Source organism: Styela clava, chromosome 13, assembly GCF_964204865.1.
Source record: "Styela clava chromosome 13, kaStyClav1.hap1.2, whole genome shotgun sequence".
Lineage (NCBI taxonomy): Eukaryota > Metazoa > Chordata > Ascidiacea > Stolidobranchia > Styelidae > Styela > Styela clava.
Genome location: NC_135262.1, coordinates 13,042,321 through 13,061,093, shown reverse-complemented (window position 1 = coordinate 13,061,093; position 18,773 = coordinate 13,042,321). Strand labels below are relative to the sequence as shown.

The 18,773-nt window shown below is 37.3% G+C and overlaps 1 long non-coding RNA gene across 1 annotated transcript; it reads right to left on the bottom strand.

Annotated features, from left to right (window-relative positions):
* Positions 1-2,011: 2,011 nt before the first annotated feature.
* LOC144431338 (uncharacterized) lies at positions 2,012-4,359 on the bottom strand. Its single transcript, XR_013479952.1, has 3 exons — positions 4,135-4,359; positions 3,546-3,617; positions 2,012-3,457 (listed from the first exon to the last, which is right to left on the bottom strand). It is a non-coding gene; the product is annotated as an uncharacterized LOC144431338 (long non-coding RNA).
* Between the last annotated feature and the right edge of the window lie 14,414 nt (positions 4,360-18,773).

The window sequence follows — 18,773 nt, the reverse complement described above, 5'->3', positions numbered from 1 at the left end:
ATGGTATGTCTGGATGATTATTTGTGTCATTTTTCATCCATTACTACCTGTAATGGATAAACTGATAAAATTGCTGGTGTTCATTTTACTGCATGTATGCGTGGGAAGGCTTTGTCTTTGTTGAATGAATTATCCCTTCCAGATAGACACAGTTTGAGTGTTGCAGTGAATCACTTGAAAAAGCGTTATTATCCAGAGGGTAAGGAGTCATACTTTGCTACTCTGTTTAATAACAGGAAGAAGTTGGCCCCTGAGACGCCAACGGAATATTGTCGAGGAAGGCTTATCCTTTTTTGGATATTATTGCTCTTGAGAGCCTAATTAAGCAGCGTTTCATTTCAGGTTTTCCTGATTTCGAGATGTGTAAGACTTTGACAATCAGGCAAACTCAGAGTTTGGATGAAATAATTACTGTGGCTGATATTTGTCATTCTATTGATGCTACGCACAGTGCACCTGGTTGTAATCGTGCGAGTAAGCCCATGGTAGCTGTTGTGAATAATTCTGACCGTGATGATGGTGTGTGTGAATCTGAATTTAGTAAGCTGCGGAATGATATTAAAGAGATGCTTGACAGTTTTCGTGCTATGTTTGACCAATGACATTAAACAACATGATAGGCAACTCTGACGTCACTCCATAAGACTACATGCGAAAGATTGTATTTCATGATACGCTCCAATGCACATATTTCTCGTCGCCTTTCGCGACCGTTTTCCGCTCGCTTTTGCTACCCGGCGTCTTCTTTACGTGTATTGCCTGCCTTTTTGCGCCTGTAACGAAAGAAAATAATCTCTATATCTAAGAAGTTTTGCTCAATTGGAAAGCTGGAATGGCAGACAAGCTGTAAAGAGTAATTCTGGACATCATAGACGTTTTTTTTTATCAGAGAAGATTACAAACGCGATAGCGTAAAGATTTTGTGGAACATTTTGCAGATAATGACAAAGTTCAAAGTTAGTAATATTAATGTTGGAAAACATTGAAATTTCATTTAAAGAGAGTGTCATACAAAACAGCAAAACTGTTTTTACTTCTCTTAACGGTGCTGTGATACAATTCCATAACACTAGTTTGCACCTATCGAACTTGCTTTAGTAGGTTAATTTATTAGACATAATTACATATTTAGTTAACCGTAGGTAACATTGCTGGTACATAATGCCTCGTAGATAGGTTTGTGTCTAAATGTAGGAATTTAGTTCATAGCCCACTAATTAATATCTTCTATGCGGGAGGTTGCAGGGCTGATTCAACTTGCAGCCTTACCGATCATCTGACGATGCTCATTTAGTTTGGCTCGAGTAAGTCTTCTTGAAAGGCTTGTATGAATGGAAACTACCTATATGTTTTGCCTTCCTCCGATTTTAGAAGACAAATTTATTCTGAGGGATTTGGCATATAATTCTCATTGAATGTTGGCTGTTTATGATTCCTATTAATTGTGAATTCTGATTATAACAAAGAGTTTTACGGGCACCTTTTTCTTGTCAATACTCCAAGCTGAGGTAATAAACAAGACAATACTGTACATTTATGTCTACTGGAAGCAAAATATGCACACTAATTAAAAGTTTGACCGTAAATATATACTACTACGGTTTGACACATTGAGATAATACATCATGACAGAAAATACAAGTTAAAGATATGTATGGCCATCACATGATAATTAAAATTAAAAAAAAATTAATAGGGGCTGTGGAGTATGAAAAGTTCAAGACAAAGAATTGCTGAATTGGTTTACCTTTATGATAGCAACGATTTTGTATTTATGTAGCGAGATTTTTTTCAATTTAATTGAAGTGATATTATTTCCAAAAGCAATGCTTGAATTGTCTAGAATAGATCAGTGGTGTCAAACGCATGGATTTTCGAGAGCCGCATTGCATTTTGGAAATTGTAAAAAGGACCGAAAACACTTTTTGATAATGTATACTTGAAAGGTATGTTTTTCAGAAAGATTTAGTTTGTGACATATATTGTGATGCAACTAAACAGTTGATTAAGTTTTATTATTTTCTTTAATTTCAAATGCAATTACATATTAATATTTGCATTCCACTATTATTGTAAGTTACTGTATTTATTACAAAAAATCATAAAATTCTTTATACAACCATCAAAATCATTTTTGAACAAGCTTTGGATAAGGAAAGAATAATACATACACTAAAAATGACTTAATCTAAATATATGGACTTAAAATTAACAAAAATACTACAGTATAAACTCAATGTTTTTTTAATTACATTTGTCCTGACGTTTGGCATCTCTTTGTGTCACCAGCATACTAAGGCCAGGCTGAAATGATTTTATGGTACCAACTCTAACTAACGAGGTCACATGATCATGGGTTAATCTGGAACTTTGCGAATGTTTAATTAATTCCAGTAATGCAAAAAAGTTACTTTTATCATTTCATGAATAGATCAGTAGAAAAACAAATGACAGATATTTTCGACAAGACATTTCGCGCCACATTGCATAGCATAGGATTGCTTGAATTATTATTGATATTGATTTTTAGTAACTAAGTCGTTGTATATTTATATTAATATACAAACACATGAAAATTTTCTGTTCGAAGTTGGTCTTCAAAATTGTCGTATTGACTGCTGAGCTTAATGTGTTTTTCATTGTACTGATGGAAATATGACAAATTAAACAATGTGCTTCAAAATTTTGTGAAATGCAGAAATATTGCAACTCCCATTTTCTTCGAAAATGCCACCTTCTTCATGTACTTTGCGTTTAATTTATTCACTCAAGTGTTTTATTCAAGTATTCTTTTGCTAGCTTGATGTGTATTCTTAATTGGGTCAAAATGTGAACAAAAAAAATTAATTTTCCAAAACTACTTTTGGTAAATTGCTTTCTGTGTGAATATTCAATTTCACTTCAAAAAGGTTGAAAAATCTATTACACTTAGATAAAAAAAAAACTCCAAAATACTATTACAATTATTGTTAAGCGTTCGAGGGCCTCACTGGAAGTTCTCTGAGGCCGCGAGTTTGATATCCCTGGTCTAGATTGAAGTTGTCCAAAATATATAACAGTATTTTATCATGAATCATGATTATACCCTTTCCTGAATTTCTTCTTTAGTACTACCAAAAGTTGATGAATCAAATATAACACAGGTGTAGTGAGTGACCGACCCATAATCCTCATTTTCCAAAGCTGTTTTAAGTATGTCTGGCATGTTTTGTGCCTTTTTACAAAGAAGACCGCTTATGCAATCTTACGCTTCGGAATTTTTAGTTATTTTCCTCAAGCCCTGCGGGATGTAGGGGCCATACACAACTCTACCGGAGGTTCAAATGTCTTTGCATGCCTCCATAGGTTGTTCTTCTATTGCAAACATTTATGGAGTATTCTGATTGTATTTCTTGGAATCACACTGTCACTGATATGTCGCCAGACTTCTGAAATATCCCCTTCTGCTACAGTTGTCCTGTGAATAAATATTAGGAAATTGAGGTTGGACGAATAGTTAAAAGTTTTGCTTTATGTCGGCTTAATTTCTTGATTGATATACTTACTATTTTTGCTATTGCCTCTTGTGCTGTAGGAGTCCCACAATGCTTAGACAGGTTTTTCCAAAACTTTCACATCTGAAAAAAGAGAGGAGATTCAATAATTTTCGTTAAGAATAAATAAAGCAGTCTATATGATTTAGATTGGAAAAGCTAATAAATCCAATATCTCATGTTTTATGTAAAAAATGTTTTACTGAATTTGGTATATAAACCAACTAATAAAGGGGTTTAGACAGAAAATTACAAGCATCGGTGGCTCCAAATACTTGAGAGATCAGACTATACAATATAGACCGGTATGAGTGAAATGTTAGGTGAACTTGTTAACCCTTTGATTCAATACGCAAATAAAAGTGAATGAGCAATAGTATGTTACAGCAATGAGTATATATCCTCACTGATTAAAAAAAATCGAAATGGAGGTGTATGAACTATTTGAAACCATAAGGGGTAAGTAAATAAGCAATTTCGGCAAATGGGCAACTACGTACCGTACTGATTTAATAACTTCGTAGTATTTGACAAAAGCTGGCTTTCCCACATGTACTTAACAGTGCGATGCCCGAGTGTGATATACAACAATAGTATTTACCTTACTTTTTTCCGATTTCTTTTTACCTTCAATTTTCCAATATATCATTAAAATCGACAACAACTGTCAAAGCAGGCACGAACACCATTCGTGCTATGCCTTGAAAGAAGCACACATTCGCTCGTTTTCGTCTCGTCAAGTATGTGCATTGGAGCGTGCTATCGGATACGATCTTCGGCCAAAAATGCCGGAGTTGCGCATCATGTTGTTTAATGTCATTGGTTTGACAAAGGTCATCAACCCCGATTCTCCCGTCAGAAGGGTGGGCGTAGGAATGAAGTTATTACTTGCTATGGTTGTGGTGCCAAGGGTCACATACGTAGGAATTGTCCGGAGAACCTGTGCCAGATATGTAATGGCAGGGGTCATATAGCTTCTCAGTGTGATAGATATTATGTTCCACAGAATTCGCAGCCTTCTGCTTATTCGGCCCAGCAAACGGTCAGTGGCCCTGTAGGAAATTTTTCCCAAGGGAATAGCTCAAATTCTGCCTGGGGTGGGAATGGCCAAACTCCTCGTGACGGTGGGAATATTCCCCAGTTTCACCCTGCTCCCAAGAATAATGATATGCCTTTATTAAACAGAAATCAGTAGCACGGGGGTCCTCGGTTGCTACTGGAAAGATGACGAATGTATGCATGGACCATGATTTTGATAATTTGATTTGTTCTTTGAGATTACCCACTAACTGGTATGCTATGGTTGAAGTTAATGGCATTACTGTACTTTTTCTTATTGATTCTGGTAGTGCTGCTACGCTCATAGATTATGCAGTTTTTTGTTCTATTGGTGAGGAGGTGTGTGATTTGTCTCCTTGTGATGTTTGTTTTCAAACTGCTAATGGTACTTCTCTGAAAGCTCGTGGTATGATTGACTTGAAAATTTGTATTCATTCTGTGTGTGCTGTTCAGAGAGTGATTATTGCTGATCTTGGTGCCCCTATGGTTTGCTTGGTATGGATTAAGAGCATGACTGTGTTTTGCATATGTCTGTAGGTCAAATGGAGGTTGATGGTAAAACTGTTTCCCTGACTAAGCCTGTTTCGTCTGTTCCTAGTTGTAGCATTGTTGTAGATAAATGTGTGACTGTTCCCAGCGAGAGTGAGATGGTGATTTATGGTCGTTTGAATTTCCCATGGAAACCCAATAGTGACGTTATAGCTGTGGCAGAGGCTGCGTGTGTGTTTGAGAGCGAGTATGACCATCGTGGTTTATTTTTATTTCCCGGAGTGGTGGACGCCCCATGCCCTTTAGTGTCTCTCATGGTGGTCAATGTTAGCAAGGAAGCGGTAGAAATACCTGCGGATTTGCTTATCGGTTTACTATGCCCACGAGAAAACTTGACTGTCTCTTCTCTGGAATAAGTGGTGCCTGGTGATGTCATGGACACCAGGAAACTACCTGAACATTTAAAAAGCTCGTCGACGATCCAGAAGATTTGACGATTGAACAACGTCAAAGTGTTCGTGATTTGCTCGTTGAATTTCAGGATGTTTTTGCTGGTCCTGATGGCAAACTGGGACGAACTTCTATAGTCAAACATAAGATTAAAACGTCAACATCTGAACCAATCAAAGTTCCACCGCGACGTATGGGATGGGCGAAAAGAGAAATCACAGAGAAACAAGTACAGAGCATGCTTGCTCAAGGTGTAATAGAACCGAGTGAAAATCCCTATAATTCGCCTATTGTTCTCGTTCCTAAGAAAGACGGAAGTTGTCGTTTTTGTATCGATTTCCGTAAAATTAATCTGGTAACCATCAAAGATGCCTACAGTTTGCCAAGAATTGATGATATTTTGGATGCATTGGGTAAAGCAAAGTGGTTTTCATCGTTGGACTTGACGAGTGGGTACTGGCAAGTAGAACTCGACCCAGAAGATGGGGTAAAAACACATTCAGCTTGCCAGGAAAATAATCACTGTTCTTGCCTTCGGTCTGGCCAATGCGCCATCTTGCTTCCAGCGTTTAATAGACAAAGTTTTGGCTGGAATTCTATGGAAAATATGTCTCGCATTTTTAGATGATATTTTGTCTTATGGCGAAAACTTTGATCTGGCCATGAGCAGTTTACGTGAAGTTTTTTTACGAATTCGTGCTGCTGGACTGAAATTCAAGCCAGAGAAGTGTAACCTTTTTAGTCGTAAAGTGGAATATTTGGGACATGTAATATCTGAATATGGTGTAAGCTGTAGCGATGGAAAAATTGCTGCTGTTCGTGATTGGCCCAAGCCTGCTAATGTCAAAGAATTGCAGTCATTTCTTGAATTTTGTGATTATTACAGACAATTTGTTGAAGATTTTTCTACCATTGCACACACGTTGTAGAATTTGCTTGGACAAAGCAGTGTGATGTCGCTTTTCTTCGCTTGAAAGAACTTTTAGTTCGTGCTCCTGTTTTATCATTTCCACAGGAAGATGGAGACGAATTCATATTAGATACTGATTGTTCTGGTTTTAGAGCTGGCGCAGTTTTAAGTCAAATTCAGAATGGCGAGGAAAAAGTCATTGCATATGCCAGCGTTACCCTTAACAAGGCACAGAAGAGATATTGTGCAACGTATCGATAACTTATTGCGTTGCGTTTGGGGGGGGGGGGGGGGGGGTCAAACATTTTCGTCATTTTCTGTGGGGTCGCCATTTCAAACTGAGAACTGACCATGCTTCATTACGTTGGCTTCTGAATTTTAAAGATCCGGAAGGCATTGTAGCTCGTTGGATATCAGGTCTGGACACTTACGATTTTACAGTTGAACATCGTGCTGTTTCCAAGCATGGCAATGCTGATGGTTTGAGTCGTATTCGTCGCCGATGTAAGCGTGATTCCTGCACTAGTTGTGGGAACGGTGATCAGCCGTGTGAATTGGAAACTGTCAAAGTTGCTGCTTTGCAACCGAGTCATGGTAATTCTATGGAATGGCTCGCTTCGTTTTCATCGACCGATATGTGTGAGATGCAGGTGAAGGACGATAACATCTCTAAAGTACTGATCACCTCCAGCTGCAGAAATCTTGTTTTCCTCCTGTGAAGTTCAAATCCTGTGCAGCCAGTGGAAATTATTGAGAGTCATCGATGGAGTGCTTCATCGCCAGTTTTTGCCATCCGCGCCTGTAAGGAAATCCATTTTTCAAATTGTGTTGCCTTTAGTTTTGCGTCGCGAAATGTACCGACAACTCCATGAGTTGCGTACTGGTGGACATTTGGGTAAAGAACGAACTTATAAAAAATTGAGGGAACGATTTTATTGGGCTAGAATGCACAGTCAAGTATCTTCTTGGTGTCGTTATTGTAAAGCTTGCACTGCTACCAAAACCCCTCATGGAAAACGTCGTGCAAAAATGTGTAAAATGATGGTAAATGTAGAATAGCTCATGTTGATCATCTTCGTTTATATTTGATGGAAGATTGTGACAATTTACCTAATATTAAGACTCTTCGTTTGCATCGTGAACTTCGAACCTATTTGTGTGTCTTTGCAGCACATTGGATCTTCTGAACTAATTATTACAGTATTACTAGACTGTATCAGTGGCGAGCACCAACTGGTATTCCGGTTAAGTCGTACCGTTGCAATACTAAGGCTATCTCAACACATGCAAGCAGCTGAAATTTATTTCCATCATCACATCATTGAACATCCGACACTTGATATAAAAAAAAAATTTTCAAATCATTCATGAGCGAATACCTATTAAACAATGAACTGAATGTCAAGATGTAACAACACTACTTGAGAAGAAAGTATTCAAAAAATTTGAGCAAATGTATACGCAAAGTACTGCAGCCAAAATAATAACAACAAGATGGACAATAGGACTCATGGAATACGAAACCAATTGAAGAAACACAGCAGCTAGAACGAAGATTAAGATGTATGTGATTACAGTCAAGTTTCCGTACTCCTGAAGTATGCGTACCAAGAAAGGAGGACACCGGAACGTAGTACGTGTACCACGTTAGGGTTAGGCCAAAATGTCCTTATGTACTATTACGAGTGACTATTACCAAGTGAGTTTCGTAGTATTTGTACCCTCAAAAGGGGGGGGGGGGGGGGGGGGTTCTGAAATCTTTAATTGACGAGTTAGACCAAAACACATAGCAGGTCTGATCGCAAATGTTAGTTTATAATAGTCCCGATGGTCTAACTTTAAAAAGTGTTTCAAGCCACGAAAAATTTATATGTATGATCAATGAGCATATATAAAATGAGTGAAAACTTCCAAATATTTGCTCATTAATCCATTTTACCCTGCATTTTTACGTCGTCCAGCTAAATGGTTCGTTGCATATGAAGAAAGCACGTCGTTCGCTGCAAAAATCCCTAGTTTCAGCTGGGTCGAGTGCGAAATTGGCCGTATTGAGGCTTTTAACTTTTCGATTCGTATTCGGTTTTGGGTTTCGAAGTATGGTACGTTGAAAGCATACTAACTAGAAGCATATGCATATTGGGAATACATATCTATTAGGCAGAAAACGTAGCTACAGAACAGAATATGAATCAGTCGCCACGTGGGGTGCGGTTATTGCTGTATTTATTCATTGATATAACATGGGACTTACATATTTATCCAGGGGGAGAGGAAAGCCGATAAAGCCGAAAGCCTAATAAATGGCGAACCCCGGCCTCTCCAAATAGCTCTGTGCTCCATATGAACCCCCAGGCTGCCTGGACTTTGTGAGCTATTCGTATACTTATTAAAAATACTGATTTTAACTATAAATTACTATGGGATATCTTGCCATTGAAATTCAAAATTTGCCATTTTTATGTCTTGTGAATTTACAAAAAAAGTTTATTTTTTATTTTATTATTTAGAGTACATTTTGTTATAAATTATGATTTTTGCATGTATATTATTTAATTTTAACGATCCTTCATATAGTCATATATATAGATACTGTTGATTTGGATGCAATTATACTTTTGTAATCAATAGTGAGATATAGAATTTGAACAAGGGTCGCAGCCAGGATTTTTCCAACGGGGTGGGGGGGAATACGGTGAAATTAAAACAGTGCGCCAAAAGTTCAATTCACAACGACATGAGGCGTGTAATAAATTAAAAACAATGCGTCGTTCACAGCGAAATTCCACAGTCACGTGTAGCTCGCCTCTGTTTTCTTGACGGTGTTTGGTGAATATATACAAAAACACGCTCGCGTGTAGCTCCGATCAAATCATGAAATGCGGAAATTTTACTTGGAATTTAATGCTAACAAAGTTATTTTTTATTGTCATTTATTGATTATTTACATGCGCCGTGATTAGTGGTGGGCAAACCGTGTTTTTTTCTATAAAATTATCCTAATATTTTAACAAACATCGGCGAAGATGTTAAAGACAACTATTAAGGAAAGTATTCACAACAAAAATTAATTTTATTCTGATTTTTATCCTCTGTGTTGGATTTGTATCACAGTTACGGTCCCAATTTTGAGCAAACAATATTATCATTACTGACCCCGGGATGCGATATTTGTGAAGCTGTTAGTTGACATTTTTATGTTTTAATTTTATATCGTTTCCGTGTTACTTTCATGTTAAATAATAGTTAAAAAACTCTGCAAATTGGTAATCTCTAGAATACTCAGTGATGAGTATTCACGTAGTTCAGCTTTGGCTTAAAACACTGATACTTAACACGTGAATAAATCAGCAATAATGGCATTTCTACGTGGTCAAAATATTATTTCTCCGCAATATCTCGGGAAATTTGCATAGAATACATTATTCACATGCTTTGCTTATCTGATTCAACGTTTCTAAATTTACAAAAACGATGTTGACGCGATTTACGCAAAAGTATAAATTAAAAAATATGATCGCGCAAAAATGACACAAAATAAAAAATTCTCACATTCATCGTTTCTGTCTGTTGGCGATAGCCGTCGGTAAATTTTACGTAACTCGTTATAAATTTATGTTAATAAATTCTATTTTTCTTTTCAATGCGCCCTGTATTTGTATTAAAATAAAAGAGAATGTCCTGAAATTAGCTCATAACCCTTCTTTCATTTCGAACGGCCATAACGGCGGTTACATACGCGTTACTGAATAACAATCAAAAATCACGCATTCTTATTTGTCATTATCAGCGCCAACTAAAAAAATAACATATCGTAAAGATAAAAAAGTATGGCGGTGTTAATTGCGCTGCGGTGATAATACGCAGAATAATATCGTTCTGACGAAACCATAATGCGCGACCGTAAAACGACGGTGCTTCCTTTTTTGTGGAAGAAGTTTCGCATGAAATTTTTTCTCAAACCAAAGGGGGGGGGGGGGGGGGGGAATAAAGACCATTGGTAGAATTTAGCCCGTTCTATAGAACCGTCTCACGGAATTTAATGAGATCAGCGAATCGGTCAGCATTACTAAAAAAACATGTAACAGAACCGGCCGAAAACTATGACTTTTGTGATGGAACCGGCTGACAAAAATTTGAATCCCGCCACTCGTTACGACCCATGTAAAGGGAGACGTGGGGGTTTGTATTCATTGATATGGGATGGGGTTAACATATTTACTCATGTGGAGAGGAATGTCGATAAGCCGATTCCCTGCTATTCTTCTAATTTTTGTCATCGTTTTTATTGTCGAGATATCCCAGACTGCCAGAGTGATTTGAAATCGGAGAGCCCTGGGGCTTCGTATGGAGCGACTTATAAACTATGATTGCGAGAAGCTGTGGTTCGCCATATATTTAGGACTTCTTATCCCTTTCCTTTCCCATGGATAAATATGTACCTAAATCCCATGCTATAATCAGAACTAACCGCACTTGACTTCATATTCTGTGCTATAGCTAATAGATATGCATTCCCAATAAGCATTTGCTTATAGTTAGTATGCTTTAACGTACCATACTTCGAAACCCAAAACCGAACACGAATCGAAAAATTAAAGGCCCTAATACGGCCAATTTCGCAACCAGCGCGGCCGAAGCAAGTGATTTTTGCAGCGAGCGATATGCTTTCTCCATATGCAACGAATCATTTAGCTGGACGACGTAAAAATGCAGGGTACAATGGATTAATGAGCAAATAGTTGGAAGTTTCCACTCATTGTAAAATGCTCATTGGTATGATATAGTAAAACAATTTAGAAGACTTTTATCTCACAATTAAAGCGGGGTTTGACAGATGTTTGGTCTAATATGGTATATCACATGTTGAAGGTACCAGTATTTGAAGCCCTTCATACGCTGGAGAAGCAAGGAAATGTTGTTGTTTTTTGAATATAACTACAGGATGTGTTGCATGTAGCTGTATAGCATTTATTTTGTTAAAAATCCTTGAGCTAATCACCTGTTGAGTTGATCTACTGCAGTCTTTTGTCTCCAGATGTTTCAGAGAGTAGTAGTAGATTTCCGTTTTTGAGGGAAGCCTCGTCAGTAGTGCTGTTGCATATGTCAAAAAAGGTATTTTGCAGTTTGCAAAACTTGGCGTTTCTTCAAATTCAGACATCTCCGAAATCCTAGCAACAGATGCAGGAAGAAACTTCGAAAAAAATTTCCCCGGTTCATCTGTTATTAATGACCTGAATACTGTTGGTAATTTTAGAAATAATAATAATGATCCAAGTATTTAAATGCTCAATAGAAGATAGATTTAATAGGAAAATACAAATGAATTAATACCCAAAACAATTCTTTGTGCTATACCTGTGCTTAATATTTATCAGACATTTTTATCAGGCTATTGAGTTAAACATGTTGGTCTGTTAGTTTACATGGCTGTTTCAAATGTTTTTTTAGACATATATTCATAAATTCCCTCTAGATGTGTTTCCATGCCAAAACCCCATCTTGTGACAGCAAATCATTCTTCAAAAGTGAGTTTCGAGACGTCTGCAAACGTTTATATTTTAGTTACGATATTTTGAAATAAATTACCCACAACGATTGAACCTTGTCTACCATCTAAGCATGTATGTGTTTAAATATAAGTATAACAGCCACTTTGACAAAGTATTATTTGAAACAAAAATGTAAATACCCCACAAAACAATATGGAATTAATAAAATGTAACGGTTCCATGAGAAATATTAATGCATTCAATAAATGTGGTGGATTTTGCAGTAGCAAAAAAGGTATTGCTATTGATCACAAATCAATAATTTAAAAACACTCGACAAAATATTTCAAAACTTTTTGGCACATCTAAAATTATAAATATATATATATGTTGAAGCCATGTTTAGATAATGACAATAATAGGTATCCAATTCATGTGAAAAAGGTTATTAGTTCCAGCCTGAAATCAAGCAAAATGGATTATCATGGCAAATACCTCTTATGTTGTAATATTCAGCTGGTGACTTCGTATACAAGGACAGGATGAATCTGGGAAAAAATTATCAAGATCAGTAGAACTCCATCATAAAACACTTATTAATTGAAGTTAAAATATGTGTGTTTAATTCATATTTTTCATACAGACGTCACAATTTCAATCACCCATCAGTCCATTTATATTCTTGCTTACTGCTTTGATACCAAGGCATAAATCCTCACTCCTAAACACTGCAACTTTTTTATGGTCCGAAAATACACATATCTCTTATCAAAATTTAATTTCTCGACAAATCATTACTGTATTGGGTACCTATAGGAACATTTACAACTTACTCTTTTTTATGCTGAACAATCGTAACACAAAGCGGCTCTCTACTAGACTACATCTACTCATGGGAGCTTTAAAGTGAATTTAAAATCTTACTGTCAATGTGCTTTCGAGTGCTGAACCGGTCTTAGGGTCTTCCCACTCAATTGATTGTTCCTCTATTTTGTTTTGTAATCTGCATTCTATCAGTTCTATAGTCAAGTATATCAACTAACTTGAATATTTATAAGTCACTCACTTAATCTTGACGCGAGACAGCGCCGTCAGAACACAGAAAAACGCAGGAAGTCGCACGATGATTTTCGAAGCAATAATAATCTGTCAGCGCCAAGTCAAGCGTGTCGGCGAATTCAACATCGGGAGAAATTTCCGGAGTTACACGGGGTTGGTATTATATGGTCCCTCATTTAGACAGTTGTGCAAGGTGGGGCAATGGGTCGTTTGGTGTGGTGAAAGTGGTACGGGTGGAGTATACAAAACTGTTTATACAGGGGAGTTTATAAGACAAGACAATATATATAAATAGAGACAACACAACATCAAATAAACATATACATAACAATGAAATCAAAATGTAGGCGCGAATACAGCGCCCTTGAGTGGTGAGACCATATAGTATGAATAGGCGAAGTATAAAAGATAAATTTGCGGTTCTTGTGCCTATATGGTATGCGTCACTCAATAGTGCTATTAGAGTCTTTGATAGAATATATCTATTTTAGCAAAAATGTGGACCATAGAGATTTTGATGAAATACTTCAGTTCGAAGCGATTCAAGAGTCTTGCTGCACACTAACACAAATATATTTCTGTAACGTTTCGTCTGACCAAAGTCAGACTTCTTCAGACATACATAAGTATAAGTATAAGTTTATTTCGACTCCATAATCAGCAATAGACGATAAAAAAATAGATAAAAACAAAAGTAAAAGTAACTGATTATAGAATCGGGAAAGCGAACAAAACCTAGAGTAAGGTTTGAAACGTACAGATTTTAGATGGAAAGGTATTGATAAAAGAAGTAGTACGTGTTCGCTCACCCAATAGTTCAACTACAACACGAAAAGCAGTTACATGCATATTTAAACAATCAGTGTAGAATTATAGGAGTCACGCATGTTAAATAATCAATAAAATCAGTGAATTTCTTGATTAAATAACAGCGGGTGGCCGAAATAAGTGTCATTGATGAGATCTCTCTCTTTGTTTTATATTTAGCAATTGAAGTCCAAATTAAACAATGGTGTTTTGTTTCTCAGTATTGTATAATGCAGACCAGAAAAGTTGTCTGTGTGTCAAATGTAATATAGTGATATTTTGTCTGTTATTAGCATATCTGGCCATGCATGATCCAATTCTGAGAAAAAAAATATATTAGGTACAAGAATTGATAAAAACGATGAATGAAAATTTTTTTGTAATTGGTCTAAACTTCCTCAATATTCATCCCTTGTGGCTCGTGTGTCCCGAAAAGATGAATGTAATGGGAATCCTTGAAGATTCGCTTAAAGATTTTAGTACTATTTAATTAAGGCTAATATTTTATAAAAAGAAGCGTTATTTCCATAGGATCACAATAGAGTAATATAGTTTTATGGGGGGAGGGAAGGGAAGAATATATTTGATTTTGTGCTTTGACCTATATGAGAAAGAAAGGGCCCAGCATGCTACTTTGACAAATAGAACTGTTTCTATTGATGGCCGGATTCAAATTGGAACGAAATTCTGAGTTTGATTTTTTTGAGCCATTAGGTAGGGAAATCCAAGCTTTTGGTCCACATACTGCAATGGGTTCTTTTGAGATACTTTTAGCAATAAATGAAATAGAAATTTTTTCTTTATTTCTGCTATTTGAATTTATGTTTGTTCGGAACAATCTGTTCAGGCTGGATGGAAGTTGCCTGTTGTAGCTAGAGAACATCATGCTGCATACTTCAAATTTAGCTAAATTCTCAACACGTAGCAGCTTATACTCTTTAAATAAGTCATCAACTTTTTCTCGATTTCCTCTATTGAAAACTTTTCTAATAAAACGGTTGCATACACTTTGAGTTTTTTTGATAATGGACGTTTGGCGATGAACATAAGTTGAAGCGCAATGTTGAATATGGCTTTATATTAGTGAGTGGTATAGGGATATTAGACAGGATGTATTTAAATCGTTGGGTATTTTCGTAATAGCACCTAGAGATGACCTTGTTTTAGATAAAATCAGGTTTGTGTGCTGTTTCCAACACAATTTATCATCAAATCATACACCCAAAAAGCGCGTCTGGTTAACCCTTTCTATATTTATTTCATTCAATTCCAGATTTTGTTGCGGTGTTGGACACTTTTGCTTTGGCGCGCTAATTACTATATATTTAGTTTTTTCTAAATTAATAGTGAGTTTGTTCGCAGACAACCAAGCTTGAATATTTTCCAAGTCAGTATTTGCGTTGGTCAAAAGTTCAGGCAAGTCTTTGCCTCGAAGATATGGCGTTGAGTCATCAGCAAAAAGTATGATATCAGAGTGATAAAAGAGAATTTGAAAAGTCGTTAATAATGATTGAAAAACATAATGGAGCCAAAATAGAACCTTGTAAAGTGCCTACATTCAAGTTACAGTATGTGCTAAATGCTACGTCATTGTATATTACCACTTGTTTCCTTCCTGATAAGTAGCTTTTAAACTATATTATAACTCTGACCTCCAACACCAATATGGTGCAATTTGGCTAGTAATATGTCATGGTCAATACTATCAAATGCCTTGGAAAGGTCCAAGAACATACTAAGAGTATACTCATTCTTTTCAAATCCTTCTAAAATTTTACTGACAAGTAGAGATGTTGCATGACATGTTGAGTGATTTTGGCGAAAACCAAATTGCTGGGAATAAAAGAAATTTTTTGGCCTAGGAAATGGTTGAGGCCTAGGAAACGGTACATAATTTTTTTCTAGAATTTTGGAAAATGCAGGAAGTAAGCAGATCGGTCGGTATTTTTTTTACATCCTTTGCATCTCCTTTTTTGAACAATGGAATAACTTTGGATAATTTGAACTGGTCTATGTATTTACAAGATTGTAAGGAGCAGTTAGAGATATGCGTGAAAGCACAAATACAATTCCAGGGCATCATTCGTATAATGGACTCAAATATCTTCTCACGGTACGTTGTACGCATGGCACGGTGAAGTAGGTACCGGTAAGTGCCGAACACTGGAATATATCAAATGTCAGAATGCCTGGTAGGTAGTGAAATGAATTTACTTTACCAGCTTTGACTACTTCGCACAAAAACTAAAATTGGTACCGGTATCCGAAGGGAGGCGGACAACTCGACTACACGGAAAACTCACCCGAGACAACTCGACTACAGAGAGGCCTGGTGACTTGTCCGTCTTTTCGCATTTTCTACGGCGGTGTTCCAGATCTATAGAAATGCGATTTTGATATTTTCAGGGTTCAAATGTTGAGAAAAATACATTAATATATTCTCTAGAAAGCATTTTTATTTGTGAAAGTGGCTTATTTTTCTCATGTTTTATGAATACAAATACAGTCTACAGGCGAAATTGGAGTAACGTTAGCGAAGTTAGACTGTTGACTTATAAGACTGTGCGTTTAAAATTTTGACTTTATTGATATTAAATGTTTTGAATGAGCACATTTAAATATATTAAAACCTTATACTTCACAGTAACACTTATATATTCATGAATGTGAGCTTAGTAGTGTAGTCTATGGTCGCCTACCAAGCAGTCGCTCGACAGACAGTCGAGCAATCGCTCTGCGACGTGATGTCATCGATGCTCAAGGAGAAGACAACTCGACTACAGAGCAACGAGAGGCGGACAGCTAACCAGTCAAGCGATCGCTCTGCGATATCGATGCTCGAGGAGAAGACAACTCGACTACAGAGCGATTGCTCTGCAAAACACATGCTCGAGAGTTAGACGGATGGAGGCTAACTCGCCATGGACCACTCGCCATGCGACGGCGGTTAACGGGTTAGCCTTCTTGTAATGGGAGACGGAAAGGTGGCTATTTATACTAACAACTTCAATAGTAAGGATAAATATATTAAATTAAATGTGTTTGGTTACAATACCTACTGTGCAAATGGTAACAAAGTGACAAGAAAACGTGCTTATATGTCGGAAAGCATACCGGTACCGTACGGTACTCGACGCGCAAGGGATGTCTCAACTTATCATTTTCATCTAAGCATGCTTAATATATCATATTAATTGATTGTATGAGCACTGAATCAACAACAACGCTAAATATATCAAAAGTTCTATTTTGCTACCGGCAGTCTCATTTTATTCTAACAGTCGTTGATTGCGAGCAGAGAGGGAGAGAGAGAGCTAACTCGCCATGTCTATTTTCTTTATAATTGACGATCGACATCGCGAGTTCGAGAGAGGGAGAGGGCTGACTCGCCATGTCTTTATGATTGACGATCGATATCGCGAGTTCGAGAGAGAGATAGAGAGAGGGCTAACTCGCCATGTCTTTATTCTTTATAATTGACAATCGACATCGCGAGTTCGAGAGAGAGAGAGGGCTAACTCGCCATGTCTTTATTCTTTATAATTGACGATCGGCATCGCGAGTTCGAGAGAGAGAGAGGGCTAACTCGCCATGTCTTTATTCTTTATAATTGACGATTGACAACGCGAGTTCGAGAAAGAGAGAGGGCTAACTCGCCATGTCTTTATTCTTTATAATTGACGATCGACATCGCGAGTTCGAGAGAGAGAGCTGAGGGCTAACTCGCCATGTCTTTATTCTTTATAATTGACGATCGACATCGCGAGTTCGAGAGAGAGAGAAGGCTAAATGTTTTCAAGGCTTTCTGCATTTAAATTTTTCAGGTATTCGTGTGAAGAAATTTGTCATGGACTTTGAAGCAGCAACATGGCAAGCACTGTCTCTGGTATGGCCGGATGTGAGAAGGCAGGGATGTGCATTCCATTTCACTCAGGCCATCATGAAGAACATGCGACAGAACAAATTAGCAAGTTTGTATAACAAGTAAGTAATTTAGTGCTCATATGCATTCATGTGTTTATATCATTAACGTTTTGTTGAATATGTAATTTCCATTTTTCAGGGACATCGGGACGAGAGATTTAATGAAGCAAGTCATGGCCCTGTGTTATATTCCAGATATGTTCATCCCGTCGCTGTTCCTATCTCTGCGAGGCAAAATGACCACCGACGGGTTGAATAGATTTGCCGAATATTTCGACAGGACATGGCTGAAGAACTCAGTTTGGAAACCAAAAGACTGGTCAGTATTCGACGTTAGGACTAACAACCATTTGGAAGGGTGGCATCGGTACTTCAATAGCATAGCACGTACAAATATGCCTTTTTATAGCCTTATATCCAAGATTCACGAGGTCAGCATTGCGGTGGAATTGGATGTAGCAGAAGTAATGGAGGAAAATATACCAAGAAGGGCTGACGCAAAATACAGCGGGGCAAATGACAAGCTGAAGGAAGTTTGGAGTGTTTTCAAGGAGGGAGGATTATCTGCGGAGGCTCTCCTTCGAAGATGTTCAAAAATCTACGATCCGGCCTTTTGTAAAGAGTAAGTAACCTAGTGTAAGTATTTTTCCCCTTCCTCAGTTTTTTTTTCATGTACAGCTATGATGCCTATCTGTGCTTGGGTTTCTTCTGGTAAAAAGAAATTCTGACTCGAAGGCTGAAACCTTGTCGTGGTGAGTTGACTTAACACTAATATCATCCGGCATCAGGGCAATCGACAATTATATAGAAAATAGACATGGCGAGTTAGCCCTCTCTCTCTCTCGAACTCGCGATGTCGATCGTCAATTATAAAGAATAAAGACATGGCGAGTTAGCCCTCTCTCTCTCTCGAACTCGCGATGCCGATCGTCAATTATAAAGAATAAAGACATGGCGAGTTAGCCCTCTCTCTCTTTCGAACCCGCGATGTCGATCGTCAATTATAAAGAATAAAGACATGGCGAGTTAGCCCTCTCTCTCGAACTCGCGATG